The sequence below is a fragment of the Schistocerca gregaria genome, unplaced genomic scaffold, assembly GCF_023897955.1.
Source record: "Schistocerca gregaria isolate iqSchGreg1 unplaced genomic scaffold, iqSchGreg1.2 ptg000159l, whole genome shotgun sequence".
In the NCBI taxonomy this organism is placed as follows: domain Eukaryota; kingdom Metazoa; phylum Arthropoda; class Insecta; order Orthoptera; family Acrididae; genus Schistocerca; species Schistocerca gregaria.
In genome coordinates, this window is record NW_026061721.1 from 302,653 (window position 1) to 325,348 (window position 22,696).

Below are 22,696 nucleotides of genomic sequence, written 5' to 3' on the forward strand. Positions count from 1 at the left end.
CTATTACATCAACTTAGAAGCTTCATCTGTGATCTACTATGGTGCTTTTAGTGTTTCCGCATACCGCAGCACGCGACATAGCTTTGCAGACGATAAGTACAACCGTTTCAGAGAGAAGAGCGGCCAATGTGACGATCTGGCTTTAAGTCGATTCGATAACAAATGACGAAAACGGACGTATATCTCAGGTTTTTACTACATATGAACACATTTCACATTCTCCCGTACAACGCGGCTGCTAGTCCTCCTTTCATGCAGAATCTTAAGGTCCTAGCTCATGTCCAAGGCACCAAAGCCAGCTAAAAAGTCAATAATCGATACCTAAAACTTGAATTGTACTACTTCTTACTGGCTATTACATCAACTTAGAAGCTTCATCTGTGTTCTACTATGGTGGTTTTAGTGTCTCCGCATACCGCATCACGCGACATAGCTTTGCAGGCGATAAGTACAACCGTTTCAGAGAGAAGAGCGGCCAATGTGACGATCTGGCTTTAAGTCGATTCGATAACAAATGACGAAAACGGACGGATTTCTCAGGTTTTTACTACATATGAACACCTTTCACATTCTCCCGTGCAACTCGGCTGCTAGTCCTCCTTTCATGCAGAATCTTAAGGTCCTAGCTCATGCCCAAGGCACCAAAGCCAGCAAAAAAGTCAATAATCGATACCTAAAACTTGAATTGTACTACTTCTTACTGGCTATACATCATCATAGAAGCTTCATCTGTGTTCTACTATGGTGCTTTTAGTGTCTCCGCATACCGCAGCACGCGACATAGCTTTCCAGACGATAAGTACAACCGTTTCAGAGAGAAGAGCGGCCAATGTGACGATCTGGCTTTAAGTCGATTCGATAACAAATGACGAAAACGGACGGATTTCTCAGGTTTTTACTACATATGGACACTTTTCACATTCTCCCGTGCAACTCGGCTGCTAGTCCTCCTTTCATGCAGAATCTTAAGGTCCTAGCTCATGTCCAAGGCACCAAAGCTAGCTAAAAAGTCAATAATCGATACCTAAAACTTGAATTGTACTACTTCTTACTGGCTGTTACATCATCATAGAAGCTTCATCTGTGTTCTACTATGGTGCTTTTAGTGTCTCCGCATGCCGCAGCACGCGACATAGCTTTGCAGACGATAAGTACAACCGTTTCAGAGAGAAGAGCGGCCAATGTGACGATCTGGCTTTAAGTCGATTCGATAACAAATGACGAAAACGGACGGATTTCTCAGGTTTCTACTACATATGAATACATTTCACATTCTCCCGTGCAACTCGGCTACTAGTCATCCTTTCATGCAGAATCTTAAGGTCCTAGCTCATGTCCAAGGCACCAAAGCCAGCTAAAAAGTAAATAATCAGTACCTAAAACTTGAATTGTACTACTTCTTACTGGCTATTACATCAACTTATAAGCTTCATCTGTGTTCTACTATGGTGCTTTCAGTGTATCCGCATACCGCAGCACGCGACATAGCTTTGCAGACGATAAGTACAACCGTTTCAGAGAGAAGAGCGGCCAACTGACGATCTGGCTTTAAGTCGATTCGATAACAAATGACGAAAACGGACGGATTTCTCAGGTTTTTACTACATATGAACACTTTTCACATTCTCCCGTGCAACTCGGCTGCTAGTCCTCCTTTCATGCAGAATCTTAAGGTCCTAGCTCATGTCCAAGGCACCAAAGCCAGCTAAGAAGTCAATAATCGATACCTAAAACTTGAATTGTACTACTTCTTACTGGCTATTACATCAACTTAGAAGCTTCATCTGTGATCTACTATGGTGCTTTTAGTGTTTCCGCATACCGCAGCACGCGACATAGCTTTGCAGACGATAAGTACAACCGTTTCAGAGAGAAGAGCGGCCAATGTGACGATCTGGCTTTAAGTCGATTCGATAACAAATGACGAAAACGGACGTATATCTCAGGTTTTTACTACATATGAACACATTTCACATTCTCCCGTACAACGCGGCTGCTAGTCCTCCTTTCATGCAGAATCTTAAGGTCCTAGCTCATGTCCAAGGCACCAAAGCCAGCTAAAAAGTATATAATCGATACCTAAAACTTGAATTGTACTACTTCTTACTGGCTATTACATCGACTTAGAAGCTTCATCTGTGTTCTACTATGGTGATTTTATTGTCTCCGCATACCGCAGCACGCGACATAGCTTTGCAGACGATAAGTAGAACCGTTTCAGAGAGAAGAGCGGCCAATGTGACGATCTGGCTTTAAGTCGATTCGATAACAAATGACGAAAACGGACGGATTTCTCAGGTTTCTACTACATATGAACACATTTCACATTCTCCCGTGCAACTCGGCTGCTAGTCCTCCTTTCATGCAGAATCTTAAGGTCCTAGCTCATGTCCAAGGCACCAAAGCCAGCTAAAAAGTAAATAATCAGTACCTAAAACTTGAATTGTACTACTTCTTACTGGCTATTACATCAACTTATAAGCTTCATCTGTGTTCTACTATGGTGCTTTTAGTGTCTCCGCATACCGCAGCACGCGACATAGCTTTGCAGACGATAAGTAGAACCGTTTCAGAGAGAAGAGCGGCCAATGTGACGATCTGGCTTTAAGTCGATTCGATAACAAATGACGAAAACGGACGGATTTCTCAGGTTTTTACTACATATAAACACTTTTCACATTCTCCCGTGCAACTCGGCTGCTAGTCCTCCTTTCATGCAGAATCTTAAGGTCCTAGCTCATGTCCAAGGCACCAAAGCCAGCTAAGAAGTCAATAATCGATACCTAAATCTTGAATTGGACTACTTCTTACTGGCTATTACATCAACTTAGAAGCTTCATCTGTGTTCTACTATGGTGCTTTTCCTGTTTCCGCCTACGGCAACACGCGACATAGCTTTGCAGACTATAAGCACAACCGGTTCAGAGAGAAGAGCGGCCAATGTGACGATCTGGCTTTAAGTCGATTCGGTAACAAATGACGAAAACGGACTTATTTCTCAGGTTTTTACTACATATGAACACTTTTCACATTCTCCCGTGCAACTCGGCTGCTAGTCCTCCTTTCATGCAGAATCTTAAGGTCCTAGCCCATGTCCAAGGCACCAAATCCATCTAAGAAGTCAACAATCGATACCTAAAACTTGAATTGTACTACTTCTTACTGGCTATTACATCGACTTAGAAGCTTTATCTGTGTTCTACTATGGTGATTTTATTGTCTCCGCATACCGCAGCACGCGACATAGCTTTGCAGACGATAAGTACAACCGTTTCAGAGAGAAGAGCGGCCAATGTGACGATCTGGCTTTAAGTCGATTCGATAACAAATGACGAAAACGGACGGATTTCTCAGGTTTCTACTACATATGAACACTTTTCACATTCTCCCGTGCAACTCGGCTGCTAGTCCTCCTTTCATGCAGAATCTTAAGGTCCTAGCTCATGTCCAACGCACCAAAGCCAGCTAAAAAGTAAATAATCAGTACCTAAAACTTGAATTGTACTACTTCTTACTGGCTATTACATCAACTTAGAAGCTTCATCTGTGTTCTACTATGGTGCTTTTAGTGTCTCCGCATACCGCAGCACGTGACATAGCTTTGCAGACGATAAGTAGAACCGTTTCAGAGAGAAGAGCGGCCAATGTGACGATCTGGCTTTAAGTCGATTCGATAACAAATGACGAAAACGGACGGATTTCTCAGGTTTTTACTACATATAAACACTTTTCACATTCTCCCGTGCAACTCGGCTGCTAGTCCTCCTTTCATGCAGAATCTTAAGGTCCTAGCTCATGTCCAAGGCACCAAAGCCAGCTAAGAAGTCAATAATCGATACCTAAAACTTGAATTGTACTACTTCTTACTGGCTATTACATCAACTTAGAAGCTTCATCTGTGATCTACTATGGTGCTTTTAGTGTTTCCGCATACCGCAGCACGCGACATAGCTTTGCAGACGATAAGTACAACCGTTTCAGAGAGAAGAGCGGCCAATGTGACGATCTGGCTTTAAGTCGATTCGATAACAAATGACGAAAACGGACGTATATCTCAGGTTTTTACTACATATGAACACATTTCACATTCTCCCGTACAACGCGGCTGCTAGTCCTCCTTTCATGCAGAATCTTAAGGTCCTAGCTCATGTCCAAGGCACCAAAGCCAGCTAAAAAGTCAATAATCGATACCTAAAACTTGAATTGTACTACTTCTTACTGGCTATTACATCAACTTAGAAGCTTCATCTGTGTTCTACTATGGTGGTTTTAGTGTCTCCGCATACCGCATCACGCGACATAGCTTTGCAGGCGATAAGTACAACCGTTTCAGAGAGAAGAGCGGCCAATGTGACGATCTGGCTTTAAGTCGATTCGATAACAAATGACGAAAACGGACGGATTTCTCAGGTTTTTACTACATATGAACACCTTTCACATTCTCCCGTGCAACTCGGCCGCTAGTCCTCCTTTCATGCAGAATCTTAAGGTCCTAGCTCATGCCCAAGGCACCTAAGCCAGCAAAAAAGTCAATAATCGATACCTAAAACTTGAATTGTACTACTTCTTACTGGCTATACATCATCATAGAAGCTTCATCTGTGTTCTACTATGGTGCTTTTAGTGTCTCCGCATACCGCAGCACGCGACATAGCTTTCCAGACGATAAGTACAACCGTTTCAGAGAGAAGAGCGGCCAATGTGACGATCTGGCTTTAAGTCGATTCGATAACAAATGACGAAAACGGACGGATTTCTCAGGTTTTTACTACATATGGACACTTTTCACATTCTCCCGTGCAACTCGGCTGCTAGTCCTCCTTCCATGCAGAATCTTAAGGTCCTAGCTCATGTCCAAGGCACCAAAGCTAGCTAAAAAGTCAATAATCGATACCTAAAACTTGAATTGTACTACTTCTTACTGGCTGTTACATCATCATAGAAGCTTCATCTGTGTTCTACTATGGTGCTTTTAGTGTCTCCGCATGCCGCAGCACGCGACATAGCTTTGCAGACGATAAGTACAACCGTTTCAGAGAGAAGAGCGGCCAATGTGACGATCTGGCTTTAAGTCGATTCGATAACAAATGACGAAAACGGACGGATTTCTCAGGTTTTTACTACATATGAACACTTTTCACATTCTCCCGTGCAACTCGGCTGCTAGTCCTCCTTTCATGCAGAATCTTAAGGTCCTAGCCCATGTCCAAGGCACCAAATCCATCTAAGAAGTCAACAATCGATACCTAAAACTTGAATTGTACTACTTCTTACTGGCTATTACATCGACTTAGAAGCTTTATCTGTGTTCCACTATGGTGATTTTATTGTCTCCGCATACCGCAGCGCGCGACATAGCTTTGCAGACGATAAGTACAACCGTTTCAGAGAGAAGAGCGGCCAATGTGACGATCTGGCTTTAAGTCGATTCGATAACAAATGACGAAAACGGACGGATTTCTCAGGTTTCTACTACATATAAACACTTTTCACATTCTCCCGTGCAACTCGGCTGCTAGTCGTCCTTTCATGCAGAATCTTAAGGTCCTAGCTCATGTCCAAGGAACCAAAGCCAGCTAAAAAGTAAATAATCAGTACCTAAAACTTGAATTGTACTACTTCTTACTGGCTATTACATCAACTTATAAGCTTCATCTGTGTTCTACTATGGTGCTTTTAGTGTCTCCGCATACCGCAGCATGTGACATAGCTTTGCAGACGATAAGTAGAACCGTTTCAGAGAGAAGAGCGGCCAATGTGACGATCTGGCTTTAAGTCGATTCGATAACAAATGACGAAAACGGACGGATTTCTCAGGTTTTTACTACATATGAACACTTTTCACATTCTCCCGTGCAACTCGGCTGCTAGTCTTCCTTTCATGCAGAATCTTAAGGTCCTAGCTCATGTCCAAGGCACCAAAGCCAGCTAAAAAGTCAATAATCAGTACCTAAAACTTGAATTGTACTACTTCTTACTGGCTATTACATCGACTTAGAAGCTTCATCTGTGTTCTACTATGGTGATTTTATTGTCTCCGCATACCGCAGCACGCGACATAGCTTTCCAGACGATAAGTACAACCGTTTCAGAGAGAAGAGCGGCCAATGTGACGATCGGGCTTTAAGTCGATTCGATAACAAATGACGAAAACAGACGGATTTCTCAGGTTTTTACTACATATGGACACTTTTCACATTCTCCCGTGCAACTCGGCTGCTAGTCCTCCTTTCATGCAGAATCTTAAGGTCCTAGCTCATCTCCAAGGCACCAAAGCCAGCTAAAAAGTAAATAATCAGTACCTAAAACTTGAATTGTACTACTTCTTACTGGCTATTACATCAACTTATAAGCTTCATCTGTGTTCTACTATGGTGCTTTTAGTGTATCCGCATACCGCAGCACGCGACATAGCTTTGCAGACGATAAGTACAACCGTTTCAGAGAGAAGAGCGGCCAACTGACGATCTGGCTTTAAGGCGATTCGATAACAAATGACTAAAACGGACGGATTTCTCAGGTTTTTACTACATATGAACACTTTTCATATTGTCCCGTGCAACTCGGCTGCTAGTCCTCCTTTCATGCAGAATCTTAACATCCTAGCTCATGTCCAAGGCACCAAATCCATCTAAGAAGTCAATAATCGATACCTAAAACTTGAATTGTACTACTTCTTACTGGCTATTACATCGACTTAGAAGCTTCATCTGTGTTCTACTATGGTGATTTTATTGTCTCCGCATACCGCAGCACGCGACATAGCTTTGCAGACGATAAGTAGAACCGTTTCAGAGAGAAGAGCGGCCAATGTGACGATCTGGCTTTAAGTCGATTCGATAACAAATGACGAAAACGGACGGATTTCTCAGGTTTCTACTACATATGAACACATTTCACATTCTCCCGTGCAACTCGGCTGCTAGTCCTCCTTTCATGCAGAATCTTAAGGTCCTAGCTCATGTCCAACGCACCAAAGCCAGCTAAAAAGTAAATAATCAGTACCTAAAACTTGAATTGTACTACTTCTTACTGGCTATTACATCAACTTATAAGCTTCATCTGTGTTCTACTATGGTGCTTTTAGTGTCTCCGCATACCGCAGCACGCGACATAGCTTTGCAGACGATAAGTAGAACCGTTTCAGAGAGAAGAGCGGCCAATGTGACGTTCTGGCTTTAAGTCGATTCGATAACAAATGACGAAAACGGACGGATTTCTCAGGTTTTTACTACATATAAACACTTTTCACATTCTCCCGTGCAACTCGGCTGCTAGTCCTCCTTTCATGCAGAATCTTAAGGTCCTAGCTCATGTCCAAGGCACCAAAGCCAGCTAAGAAGTCAATAATCGATACCTAAAACTTGAATTGTACTTCTTCTTACTGGCTATTACATCAACTTAGAAGCTTCATCTGTGATCTACGATGGTGCTTTTAGTGTTTCCGCATACCGCAGCACGCGACATAGCTTTGCAGACGATAAGTACAACCGTTTCAGAGAGAGGAGCGGCCAATGTGACGATCTGGCTTTAAGTCGATTCGATAACAAATGACGAAAACGGACGTATATCTCAGGTTTTTACTACATATGAACACATTTCACATTCTCCCGTACAACGCGGCTGCTAGTCCTCCTTTCATGCAGAATCTTAAGGTCCTAGCTCATGTCCAAGGCACCAAAGCCAGCTAAAAAGTATATAATCGATACCTAAAACTTGAATTGTACTACTTCTTACTGGCTATTACATCAACTTAGAAGCTTCATCTGTGTTCTACTATGGTGCTTTTAGTGTCTCCGCATACCGCATCACGCGACATAGCTTTGCAGGCGATAAGTACAACCGTTTCAGAGAGAAGAGCGGCCAATGTGACGATCCGGCTTTAAGTCGATTCGATAACAAATGACGAAAACGGACGGATTTCTCAGGTTTCTACTACATATGAACACTTTTCACATTCTCCCATCCAACGCGGCTGCTAGTCCTCCTTTTATGCAGAATCTTAAGGTCCAAGCTCATGTCCAAGGCACCAAAGCCAGCTAAAACGTCAATAATCGATACCTAAAACTTGAATTGTACTACTTCCTACTGTCTATTACATCATCATAGAAGCTTCATCTGTGTTCTACTATGGTGCTTTTAGTGTCTCCGCATACCGTAGCACGCGACATAGCTTTGCAGACGATAAGTACAACCGTTTCAGAGAGAAGAGCGGCCAATGTGACGATCTGGCTTTAAGTCGATTCGATAACAAATGACGAAAACGGACGGATTTCTCAGGTTTTTACTACATATGAACACCTTTCACATTCTCCCGTGCAACTCGGCTGCTAGTCCTCCCTTCATGCAGAATCTTAAGGTCCTAGCTCATGCCCAAGGCACCAAAGCCAGCTAAAAAGTCAATAATCGATACCTAAAACTTGAATTGTACTACTTCTTACTGGCTATACATCATCATAGAAGCTTCATCTGTGTTCTACTATGGTGCTTTTAGTGTCTCCGCAGCACGCGACATAGCTTTCCAGACGATAAGTACAACCGTTTCAGAGAGAAGAGCGGCCAATGTGACGATCTGGCTTTAAGTCGATTCGATAACAAATGACGAAAATGGACGGATTTCTCAGGTGTTTACTACATATGAACACTTTTCACATTCTCCCGTGCAACTCGGCTGCTAGTCCTCCTTTCATGCAGAATCTTAAGGTCCTAGCCCATGTCCAAGGCACCAAATCCATCTAAGAAGTCAACAATCGATACCTAAAACTTGAATTGTACTACTTCTTACTGGCTATTACATCGACTTAGAAGCTTTATCTGTGTTCTACTATGGTGATTTTATTGTCTCCGCATACCGCAGCACGCGACATAGCTTTGCAGACGATAAGTACAACCGTTTCAGAGAGAAGAGCGGCCAATGTGACGATCTGGCTTTAAGTCGATTCGATAACAAATGACGAAAACGGACGGATTTCTCAGGTTTCTACTACATATGAACACTTTTCACATTCTCCCGTGCAACTCGGCTGCTAGTCCTCCTTTCATGCAGAATCTTAAGGTCCTAGCTCATGTCCAAGGCACCAAAGCCAGCTAAGAAGTCAATAATCGATACCTAAAACTTGAATTGTACTTCTTCTTACTGGCTATTACATCAACTTAGAAGCTTCATCTGTGATCTACGATGGTGCTTTTAGTGTTTCCGCATACCGCAGCACGCGACATAGCTTTGCAGACGATAAGTACAACCGTTTCAGAGAGAGGAGCGGCCAATGTGACGATCTGGCTTTAAGTCGATTCGATAACAAATGACGAAAACGGACGTATATCTCAGGTTTTTACTACATATGAACACATTTCACATTCTCCCGTACAACGCGGCTGCTAGTCCTCCTTTCATGCAGAATCTTAAGGTCCTAGCTCATGTCCAAGGCACCAAAGCCAGCTAAAAAGTATATAATCGATACCTAAAACTTGAATTGTACTACTTCTTACTGGCTATTACATCAACTTAGAAGCTTCATCTGTGTTCTACTATGGTGCTTTTAGTGTCTCCGCATACCGCATCACGCGACATAGCTTTGCAGGCGATAAGTACAACCGTTTCAGAGAGAAGAGCGGCCAATGTGACGATCCGGCTTTAAGTCGATTCGATAACAAATGACGAAAACGGACGGATTTCTCAGGTTTCTACTACATATGAACACTTTTCACATTCTCCCATCCAACGCGGCTGCTAGTCCTCCTTTTATGCAGAATCTTAAGGTCCAAGCTCATGTCCAAGGCACCAAAGCCAGCTAAAACGTCAATAATCGATACCTAAAACTTGAATTGTACTACTTCCTACTGTCTATTACATCATCATAGAAGCTTCATCTGTGTTCTACTATGGTGCTTTTAGTGTCTCCGCATACCGTAGCACGCGACATAGCTTTGCAGACGATAAGTACAACCGTTTCAGAGAGAAGAGCGGCCAATGTGACGATCTGGCTTTAAGTCGATTCGATAACAAATGACGAAAACGGACGGATTTCTCAGGTTTTTACTACATATGAACACCTTTCACATTCTCCCGTGCAACTCGGCTGCTAGTCCTCCCTTCATGCAGAATCTTAAGGTCCTAGCTCATGCCCAAGGCACCAAAGCCAGCTAAAAAGTCAATAATCGATACCTAAAACTTGAATTGTACTACTTCTTACTGGCTATACATCATCATAGAAGCTTCATCTGTGTTCTACTATGGTGCTTTTAGTGTCTCCGCAGCACGCGACATAGCTTTCCAGACGATAAGTACAACCGTTTCAGAGAGAAGAGCGGCCAATGTGACGATCTGGCTTTAAGTCGATTCGATAACAAATGACGAAAACGGACGGATTTCTCAGGTTTCTACTACATATGGACACTTTTCACATTCTCCCGTGCAACTCGGCTGCTAGTCCTTCTTTCATGCAGAATCTTAAGGTCCTAGCTCATGTCCAAGGCACCAAAGCTAGCTAAAAAGTCAATAATCGATACCTAAAACTTGAATTGTACTACTTCTTACTGGCTGTTACATCATCATAGAGGCTTCATCTGTGTTCTACTATGGTGCTTTTAGTGTCTCCGCATGCCGCAGCACGCGACATAGCTTTGCAGACGATAAGTACAACCGTTTCAGAGAGAAGAGCGGCCAATGTGACGATCTGGCTTTAAGTCGATTCGATAACAAATGACGAAAATGGACGGATTTCTCAGGTGTTTACTACATATGAACACTTTTCACATTCTCCCGTGCAACTCGGCTGCTAGTCCTCCTTTCATGCAGAATCTTAAGGTCCTAGCCCATGTCCAAGGCACCAAATCCATCTAAGAAGTCAACAATCGATACCTAAAACTTGAATTGTACTACTTCTTACTGGCTATTACATCGACTTAGAAGCTTTATCTGTGTTCTACTATGGTGATTTTATTGTCTCCGCATACCGCAGCACGCGACATAGCTTTGCAGACGATAAGTACAACCGTTTCAGAGAGAAGAGCGGCCAATGTGACGATCTGGCTTTAAGTCGATTCGATAACAAATGACGAAAACGGACGGATTTCTCAGGTTTCTACTACATATGAACACTTTTCACATTCTCCCGTGCAACTCGGCTGCTAGTCGTCCTTTCATGCAGAATCTTAAGGTCCTAGCTCATGTCCAAGGCACCAAAGCCAGCTAAAAAGTAAATAATCAGTACCTAAAACTTGAATTGTACTACTTCTTACTGGCTATTACATCAACTTATAAGCTTCATCTGTGTTCTACTATGGTGCTTTTAGTGTCTCCGCATACCGCAGCACGTGACATAGCTTTGCAGACGATAAGTAGAACCGTTTCAGAGAGAAGAGCGGCCAATGTGACGATCTGGCTTTAAGTCGATTCGATAACAAATGACGAAAACGGACGGATTTCTCAGGTTTTTACTACATATGAACACTTTTCACATTCTCCCGTGCAACTCGGCTGCTAGTCTTCCTTTCATGCAGAATCTTAAGGTCCTAGCTCATGTCCAAGGCACCAAAGCCAGCTAAAAAGTCAATAATCAGTACCTAAAACTTGAATTGTACTACTTCTTACTGGCTATTACATCGACTTAGAAGCTTCATCTGTGTTCTACTATGGTGATTTTATTGTCTCCGCATACCGCAGCACGCGACATAGCTTTCCAGACGATAAGTACAACCGTTTCAGAGAGAAGAGCGGCCAATGTGACGATCGGGCTTTAAGTCGATTCGATAACAAATGACGAAAACAGACGGATTTCTCAGGTTTTTACTACATATGGACACTTTGCACATTCTCCCGTGCAACTCGGCTGCTAGTCCTCCTTTCATGCAGAATCTTAAGGTCCTAGCTCATGTCCAAGGCACCAAAGCTAGCTAAAAAGTCAATAATCGATACCTAAAACTTGAATTGTACTACTTCTTACTGGCTGTTACATCATCATAGAAGCTTCATCTGTGTTCTACTATGGTGCTTTTAGTGTCTCCGCATGCCGCAGCACGCGACATAGCTTTGCAAACGATAAGTACAACCGTTTCAGAGAGAAGAGCGGCCAATGTGACGATCGGGCTTTAAGTCGATTCGATAACAAATGACGAAAACGGACGGATTTCTCAGGTTTCTACTACATATTAACACATTTCACATTCTCCCGTGCAAAACGGCTGCTAGTTCTCCTTTCATGCAGAATCTTAAGGTCCTAGCTCATGTCCAAGGCACCAAAGCCAGCTAAAAAGTCAATAATCAGTACCTAAAACTTGAATTGTACTACTTCTTCCTGGCTATTACATCATCTTAAAAGCTTCATCTGTGTTCTACTATGGTGCTTTTAGTGTCTCCGCATACCGCAGCACGCGACAAAGCTTTCCAGACGATAAGTACAACCGTTTCAGAGAGAAGAGCGGCCAATGTGACGATCTGGCTTTAAGTCGATTCGATAACAAATGACGAAAACGGACGTATTTCTCAGGTTTTTAGTACATATGAACACATTTCATATTCTCCCGTACAACGCGGCTGTTAGTCCTCCTTTCATGCAGAATCTTAAGGTCCTAGCTCATGTCCAAGGCACCAAAGCCAGCTAAAAAGTCAATAATCGATACCTATAACTTGAATTGTACTACTTCTAACTGGCTATTACATCATCATAGAAGCTAAATCTGTGTTCTACTATGGTGCTTTTAGTGTCTCCGCATACCGCAGCACGCGACATACCTTTGCAGACGATAAGTACAACCGTTTCAGAGAGAAGAGCGGCCAATGTGACGATCTGGCTTTAAGTCGATTCGATAACAAATGACGAAAACGGACGGATTTCTCAGGTTTTTACTACATATGAACACCTTTCACATTCTCCCGTGCAACTCGGCTGCTAGTCCTCCTTTCATGCAGAATCTTAAGGTCCTAGCTCATGCCCAAGGCACCAAAGCCTGCTAAAAAGTCAATAATCCATACCTAAAACTTGAATTGTACTACTTCTTATTGTCTATTACATCAACTTAGAAGCTTCATCTGTGTTCTACTATGGTGAATTTAGTGTCTCCGCATACCGCAGCACGCGACATAGCTTTGCAGACGATAAGTACAGCCGTTTCAGAGGGAAGAGCGGCCAATGTGACGATCTGTCTTTAAGTCGATTCGATAACAAATGACGAAAACGGACGGATTTCTCAGGTTTCTACTACATATGAACACATTTCACATTCTCCCGTGCAAAACGGCTGCTACTCCTCCTTTAATGCAGAATCTTAAGGTCCTAGCTCATGTCCAAGGCACCAAAGCCAGCTAAAAAGTCAATAATCGATACCAAAAACTTGAATTGTACTATTTCTTACTGGCTATTACATCATCTTAGAAGCTTCATCTGTGTTCTATTATGGTGTTTTTATTGTCTCCGCATACCGCAGCACGCGACAAAGCTTTCCAGACGATAAGTACAACCGTTTCAGAGAGAAGAGCAGCCAATGTGACGATCTGGCTTTAAGTCGATTCGATAACAAATGACGAAAACGGACGGATTTCTCAGGTTTTTACTACATATGAACACTTTTCACTTTGTCCCGTGCAACTCGGCTGCTAGTCCTCCTTTTGATGCAGAATCTTAAGGTCCTAGCTCATGTCCAAGGCACCAAAGCCAGCTAAAAAATCAATAATCTATACCTAAAACTTGAATTGTACTACTTCTTACTGGCTATTACATCAACTTAGAAGCTTCATCTGTGTTCTAGATGGTGCTTTTAGTGTCTCCGCATACCGCAGCACGCGACATAGCTTTGAAGACGATAAGTACAACCGTTTCAGAGAGAAGAGCGGCCAATATGACGATCTGGCTTTAAGTCGATTCGATAACAAATGACGAAAACGGACGGATTTCTCAGGTTTTTACTACATATGAATACTTTTCACATTCTCCCGTGCAACTCGGCTGCTAGTCCTCCTTTAATGCAGAACCTTAAGGTCCTAGCTCATGTCCAAGGCACCAAAGCCAGCTAAAAAGTCAATAATCGATACCTAAAACTTGAATTGTACTACATCTTACTGGCTATTACATCAACTTAGAAGCTTCATCTGTGTTCTACCATGGTGCGTTTAGTGTCTCCGCACACCGCAGTACGCGACATAGCTTTGCAGACGATAAGTGCAACCGTTTCAGAGAGAAGAGCAGCCAATGTGACGATCTGGCTGTAAGTCGATTCGATAACAAATGACGAAAACGGACGGATTTCTCAGGTTTTTACTACATATGAACACATTTCACATTCTCCCGTACAACGCGGCTGCTAGTCCTCCTTTCATGCAGAATCTTAAGGTCCTAGCTCATGTCCAAGGCACCAAAGCCAGCTAAAAAGTATATAATCGATACCTAAAACTTGAATTGTACTACTTCTTACTGGCTATTACATCAACTTAGAAGCTTCGTCTGTGTTCTACTATGGTGCTTTTAGTGTCTCCGCATACCGCATCACGCGACATAGCTTTGCAGGCGATAAGTACAACCGTTTCAGAGAGAAGAGCGGCCAATGTGACGATCTGGCATTAAGTCGATTCGATAACAAATGACGAAAACGGACGGATTTCTCAGGTTTTTACTACATATGAACACTTTTCACATTCTCCCATCCAACGCGGCTGCTAGTCCTCCTTTCATGCAGAATCTTAAGGTCCTAGCTCATGTCCAAGGCACCAAAGCCAGCTAAAAAGTCAATAATCGATACCTAAAACTTGAATTGTACTACTTCTTACTGGCTATTACATCATCATAGAAGCTTCATCTGTGTTCTACTATGGTGCTTCTAGTGTCTCCGCATACCCCAGCACGCGACATAGCTTTGCAGACGATAAGTACAACCGTTTCAGAGAGAAGAGCGGCCAATGTGACGATCTGGCTTTAAGTCGATTCGATAACAAATGACGAAAACGGACGGATTTCTCAGGTTTTTACTACATATGAACACCTTTCACATTCTCCAGTGCAACTCGGCTGCTAGTCCTCCTTTTGATGCAGAATCTTAAGGTCCTAGCTCATGTCCAAGGCACCAAAGCCAGCTAAAAAGTCAATAATCGATACCTTAAACTTGAATTGTACTACTTCTTACTGGCTATTACATCAACTTAGAAGCTTCATCTGTGTTCTACTATGGTGCTTTTAGTGTCTCCGCATACCGCAGCACGCGACATAGCTTTGAAGACGATAAGTACAAACGTTTCAGAGAGAAGAGCGGCCAATGTGACGATCTGGCTTTAAGTCGATTCGATAACAAATGACGAAAACGGACGGATTTCTCAGGTTTTTACTACATATGAATACTTTTCACATTCTCCCGTGCAACTCGGCTGCTAGTCCTCCTTTCATGCAGAATCTTAAGGTCCTAGCTCATGTCCAAGGCACCAAAGCCAGCTAAAAAGTCAATAATCGATACCTAAAACTTGAATTGTACTACATCTTACTGGCTATTACATCAACTTAGAAGCTTCATCTGTGTTCTACCATGGTGCTTTTAGTGTCTCCGCACACCGCAGTACGCGACATAGCTTTGCAGACGATAAGTACAACCGTTTCAGAGAAAAGAGGGGCCAATGTGACGATCTGGCTTTAAGTCGATTCGATAACAAATGACGAAAACGGACGGATTTCTTAGGTTTTTACTACATATGAACACTTTTCACATTCTCCCGTGCAACTGGGCTGCAAGTCCTCCTTTCATGCAGAATCTTAAGGTCCTAGCTCATGTCCAAGGCACCAAAGCCAGCTAAAAAGTCAATAATCAGTACCTAAAACTTGAATTGTACTACTTCTTCCTGGCTATTACATCATCTTAGAAGCTTCATCTGTGTTCTACTATGGTGCTTTTAGTGTCTCCGCATACCGCAGCACGCGACAAAGCTTTCCAGACGATAAGTACAACCGTTTCAGAGAGAAGAGCAGCCAATGTGACGATCTGGCTTTAAGTCGATTCGATAACAAATGACGAAAACGGACGTATTTCTCAGGTTTTTAGTACATATGAACACATTTCATATTCTCCCGTACAACGCGGCTGCTAGTCCTCCTTTCATGCAGAATCTTAAGGTCCTAGCTCATGTCCAAGGCACCAAAGCCAGCTAAAAAGTCAATAATCGATACCTATAACTTGAATTGTACTACTTCTAACTGGCTATTACATCATCATAGAAGCTAAATCTGTGTTCTACTATGGTGCTTTTAGTGTCTCCGCATACCGCAGCACGCGACATACCTTTGCAGACGATAAGTACAACCGTTTCAGAGAGAAGAGCGGCCAATGTGACGATCTGGCTTTAAGTCGATTCGATAACAAATGACGAAAACGGACGGATTTCTCAGGTTTTTACTACATATGAACACTTTCCACATTCTCCCGTGCAACTCGGCTGCTAGTCTTCCTTTCATGCAGAATCTTAAGGTCCTAGCTCATGTCCAAGGCACCAAAGCCAGCTAAAAAGTCAATAATCAGTACCTAAAACTTGAATTGTACTACTTCTTACTGGCTATTACATCGACTTAGAAGCTTCATCTGTGTTCTACTATGGTGATTTTATTGTCTCCGCATACCGCAGCACGCGACATAGCTTTCCAGACGATAAGTACAACCGTTTCAGAGAGAAGAGCGGCCAATGTGACGATCGGGCTTTAAGTCGATTCGATAACAAATGACGAAAACAGACGGATTTCTCAGGTTTTTACTACATATGGACACTTTGCACATTCTCCCGTGCAACTCGGCTGCTAGTCCTCCTTTCATGCAGAATCTTAAGGTCCTAGCTCATGTCCAAGGCACCAAAGCTAGCTAAAAAGTCAATAATCGATACCTAAAACTTGAATTGTACTACTTCTTACTGGCTGTTACATCATCATAGAAGCTTCATCTGTGTTCTACTATGGTGCTTTTAGTGTCTCCGCATGCCGCAGCACGCGACATAGCTTTGCAAACGATAAGTACAACCGTTTCAGAGAGAAGAGCGGCCAATGTGACGATCGGGCTTTAAGTCGATTCGATAACAAATGACGAAAACGGACGGATTTCTCAGGTTTCTACTACATATTAACACATTTCACATTCTCCCGTGCAAAACGGCTGCTAGTTCTCCTTTCATGCAGAATCTTAAGGTCCTAGCTCATGTCCAAGGCACCAAAGCCAGCTAAAAAGTCAATAATCAGTACCTAAAACTTGAATTGTACTACTTCTTCCTGGCTATTACATCATCTTAAAAGCTTCATCTGTGTTCTACTATGGTGCTTTTAGTGTCTCCGCATACCGCAGCACGCGACAAAGCTTTCCAGACGATAAGTACAACCGTTTCAGAGAGAAGAGCGGCCAATGTGACGATCTGGCTTTAAGTCGATTCGATAACAAATGACGAAAACGGACGTATTTCTCAGGTTTTTAGTACATATGAACACATTTCATATTCTCCCGTACAACGCGGCTGTTAGTCCTCCTTTCATGCAGAATCTTAAGGTCCTAGCTCATGTCCAAGGCACCAAAGCCAGCTAAAAAGTCAATAATCGATACCTATAACTTGAATTGTACTACTTCTAACTGGCTATTACATCATCATAGAAGCTAAATCTGTGTTCTACTATGGTGCTTTTAGTGTCTCCGCATACCGCAGCACGCGACATACCTTTGCAGACGATAAGTACAACCGTTTCAGAGAGAAGAGCGGCCAATGTGACGATCTGGCTTTAAGTCGATTCGATAACAAATGACGAAAACGGACGGATTTCTCAGGTTTTTACTACATATGAACACCTTTCACATTCTCCCGTGCAACTCGGCTGCTAGTCCTCCTTTCATGCAGAATCTTAAGGTCCTAGCTCATGCCCAAGGCACCAAAGCCTGCTAAAAAGTCAATAATCCATACCTAAAACTTGAATTGTACTACTTCTTATTGTCTATTACATCAACTTAGAAGCTTCATCTGTGTTCTACTATGGTGAATTTAGTGTCTCCGCATACCGCAGCACGCGACATAGCTTTGCAGACGATAAGTACAGCCGTTTCAGAGGGAAGAGCGGCCAATGTGACGATCTGTCTTTAAGTCGATTCGATAACAAATGACGAAAACGGACGGATTTCTCAGGTTTCTACTACATATGAACACATTTCACATTCTCCCGTGCAAAACGGCTGCTACTCCTCCTTTAATGCAGAATCTTAAGGTCCTAGCTCATGTCCAAGGCACCAAAGCCAGCTAAAAAGTCAATAATCGATACCAAAAACTTGAATTGTACTATTTCTTACTGGCTATTACATCATCTTAGAAGCTTCATCTGTGTTCTATTATGGTGTTTTTATTGTCTCCGCATACCGCAGCACGCGACAAAGCTTTCCAGACGATAAGTACAACCGTTTCAGAGAGAAGAGCAGCCAATGTGACGATCTGGCTTTAAGTCGATTCGATAACAAATGACGAAAACGGACGGATTTCTCAGGTTTTTACTACATATGAACACTTTTCACTTTGTCCCGTGCAACTCGGCTGCTAGTCCTCCTTTTGATGCAGAATCTTAAGGTCCTAGCTCATGTCCAAGGCACCAAAGCCAGCTAAAAAATCAATAATCTATACCTAAAACTTGAATTGTACTACTTCTTACTGGCTATTACATCAACTTAGAAGCTTCATCTGTGTTCTAGATGGTGCTTTTAGTGTCTCCGCATACCGCAGCACGCGACATAGCTTTGAAGACGATAAGTACAACCGTTTCAGAGAGAAGAGCGGCCAATATGACGATCTGGCTTTAAGTCGATTCGATAACAAATGACGAAAACGGACGGATTTCTCAGGTTTTTACTACATATGAATACTTTTCACATTCTCCCGTGCAACTCGGCTGCTAGTCCTCCTTTAATGCAGAACCTTAAGGTCCTAGCTCATGTCCAAGGCACCAAAGCCAGCTAAAAAGTCAATAATCGATACCTAAAACTTGAATTGTACTACATCTTACTGGCTATTACATCAACTTAGAAGCTTCATCTGTGTTCTACCATGGTGCGTTTAGTGTCTCCGCACACCGCAGTACGCGACATAGCTTTGCAGACGATAAGTACAACCGTTTCAGAGAAAAGAGGGGCCAATGTGACGATCTGGCTTCAAGTCGATTCGATAACAAATGACGAAAACGGACGGATTTCTCAGGTTTTTACTACATATGAACACCTTTCACATTCTCCCGTGCAACTCGGCTGCTAGTCCTCCTTTTATGCAGAATCTTAAGGTCCTAGCTCATATCCAAGGCTTCAAAGCCAGCTAAAAAGTCAATAATCAGTACCTATAACTTGAATTGTACTACTTCTTACTGGCTATTACATCATCTTAGAAGCTTCATCTGTGTTCTACTATGGTGCTTTTAGTGTCTCCGCATACCGCAGCACGCGACAAAGCTTTCCAGACGATAAGTGCAACCGTTTCAGAGAGAAGAGCAGCCAATGTGACGATCTGGCTGTAAGTCGATTCGATAACAAATGACGAAAACGGACGGATTTCTCAGGTTTTTACTACATATGAACACATTTCACATTCTCCCGTACAACGCGGCTGCTAGTCCTCCTTTCATGCAGAATCTTAAGGTCCTAGCTCATGTCCAAGGCACCAAAGCCAGCTAAAAAGTATATAATCGATACCTAAAACTTGAATTGTACTACTTCTTACTGGCTATTACATCAACTTAGAAGCTTCGTCTGTGTTCTACTATGGTGCTTTTAGTGTCTCCGCATACCGCATCACGCGACATAGCTTTGCAGGCGATAAGTACAACCGTTTCAGAGAGAAGAGCGGCCAATGTGACGATCTGGCATTAAGTCGATTCGATAACAAATGACGAAAACGGACGGATTTCTCAGGTTTTTACTACATATGAACACTTTTCACATTCTCCCATCCAACGCGGCTGCTAGTCCTCCTTTCATGCAGAATCTTAAGGTCCTAGCTCATGTCCAAGGCACCAAAGCCAGCTAAAAAGTCAATAATCGATACCTAAAACTTGAATTGTACTACTTCTTACTGGCTATTACATCATCATAGAAGCTTCATCTGTGTTCTACTATGGTGCTTCTAGTGTCTCCGCATACCCCAGCACGCGACATAGCTTTGCAGACGATAAGTACAACCGTTTCAGAGAGAAGAGCGGCCAATGTGACGATCTGGCTTTAAGTCGATTCGATAACAAATGACGAAAACGGACGGATTTCTCAGGTTTTTACTACATATGAACACCTTTCACATTCTCCAGTGCAACTCGGCTGCTAGTCCTCCTTTTGATGCAGAATCTTAAGGTCCTAGCTCATGTCCAAGGCACCAAAGCCAGCTAAAAAGTCAATAATCGATACCTTAAACTTGAATTGTACTACTTCTTACTGGCTATTACATCAACTTAGAAGCTTCATCTGTGTTCTACTATGGTGCTTTTAGTGTCTCCGCATACCGCAGCACGCGACATAGCTTTGAAGACGATAAGTACAAACGTTTCAGAGAGAAGAGCGGCCAATGTGACGATCTGGCTTTAAGTCGATTCGATAACAAATGACGAAAACGGACGGATTTCTCAGGTTTTTACTACATATGAATACTTTTCACATTCTCCCGTGCAACTCGGCTGCTAGTCCTCCTTTCATGCAGAATCTTAAGGTCCTAGCTCATGTCCAAGGCACCAAAGCCAGCTAAAAAGTCAATAATCGATACCTAAAACTTGAATTGTACTACATCTTACTGGCTATTACATCAACTTAGAAGCTTCATCTGTGTTCTACCATGGTGCTTTTAGTGTCTCCGCACACCGCAGTACGCGACATAGCTTTGCAGACGATAAGTACAACCGTTTCAGAGAAAAGAGGGGCCAATGTGACGATCTGGCTTTAAGTCGATTCGATAACAAATGACGAAAACGGACGGATTTCTTAGGTTTTTACTACATATGAACACTTTTCACATTCTCCCGTGCAACTGGGCTGCAAGTCCTCCTTTCATGCAGAATCTTAAGGTCCTAGCTCATGTCCAAGGCACCAAAGCCAGCTAAAAAGTCAATAATCAGTACCTAAAACTTGAATTGTACTACTTCTTCCTGGCTATTACATCATCTTAGAAGCTTCATCTGTGTTCTACTATGGTGCTTTTAGTGTCTCCGCATACCGCAGCACGCGACAAAGCTTTCCAGACGATAAGTACAACCGTTTCAGAGAGAAGAGCAGCCAATGTGACGATCTGGCTTTAAGTCGATTCGATAACAAATGACGAAAACGGACGTATTTCTCAGGTTTTTAGTACATATGAACACATTTCATATTCTCCCGTACAACGCGGCTGCTAGTCCTCCTTTCATGCAGAATCTTAAGGTCCTAGCTCATGTCCAAGGCACCAAAGCCAGCTAAAAAGTCAATAATCGATACCTATAACTTGAATTGTACTACTTCTAACTGGCTATTACATCATCATAGAAGCTAAATCTGTGTTCTACTATGGTGCTTTTAGTGTCTCCGCATACCGCAGCACGCGACATACCTTTGCAGACGATAAGTACAACCGTTTCAGAGAGAAGAGCGGCCAATGTGACGATCTGGCTTTAAGTCGATTCGATAACAAATGACGAAAACGGACGGATTTCTCAGGTTTTTACTACATATGAACACCTTTCACATTCTCCCGTGCAACTCGGCTGCTAGTCCTCCTTTCATGCAGAATCGTAAGGTCCTAGCTCATGCCCAAGGCACCAAAGCCAGCTAAAAAGTCAATAATCCATACCTAAAACTTGAATTGTACTACTTCTTATTGTCTATTACATCAACTTAGAAGCTTCATCTGTGTTCTACTATGGTGAATTTAGTGTCTCCGCATACCGCAGCACGCGACATAGCTTTGCAGACGATAAGTACAGCCGTTTCAGAGAGAAGAGCGGCCAATGTGACGATCTGGCTTTAAGTCGATTCGATAACAAATGACGAAAACGGACGGATTTCTCAGGTTTCTACTACATATGAACACATTTCACATTCTCCCGTGCAAAACGGCTGCTACTCCTCCTTTAATGCAGAATCTTAAGGTCCTAGCTCATGTCCAAGGCACCAAAGCCAGCTAAAAAGTCAATAATCGATACCAAAAACTTGAATTGTACTATTTCTTACTGGCTATTACATCATCTTAGAAGCTTCATCTGTGTTCTATTATGGTGTTTTTATTGTCTCCGCATACCGCAGCACGCGACAAAGCTTTCCAGACGATAAGTACAACCGTTTCAGAGAGAAGAGCAGCCAATGTGACGATCTGGCTTTAAGTCGATTCGATAACAAATGACGAAAACGGACGGATTTCTCAGGTTTTTACTACATATGAACACTTTTCACTTTGTCCCGTGCAACTCGGCTTCTAGTCCTCCTTTTGATGCAGAATCTTAAGGTCCTAGCTCATGTCCAAGGCACCAAAGCCAGCTAAAAAATCAATAATCTATACCTAAAACTTGAATTGTACTACTTCTTACTGGCTATTACATCAACTTAGAAGCTTCATCTGTGTTCTAGATGGTGCTTTTAGTGTCTCCGCATACCGCAGCACGCGACATAGCTTTGAAGACGATAAGTACAACCGTTTCAGAGAGAAGAGCGGCCAATATGACGATCTGGCTTTAAGTCGATTCGATAACAAATGACGAAAACGGACGGATTTCTC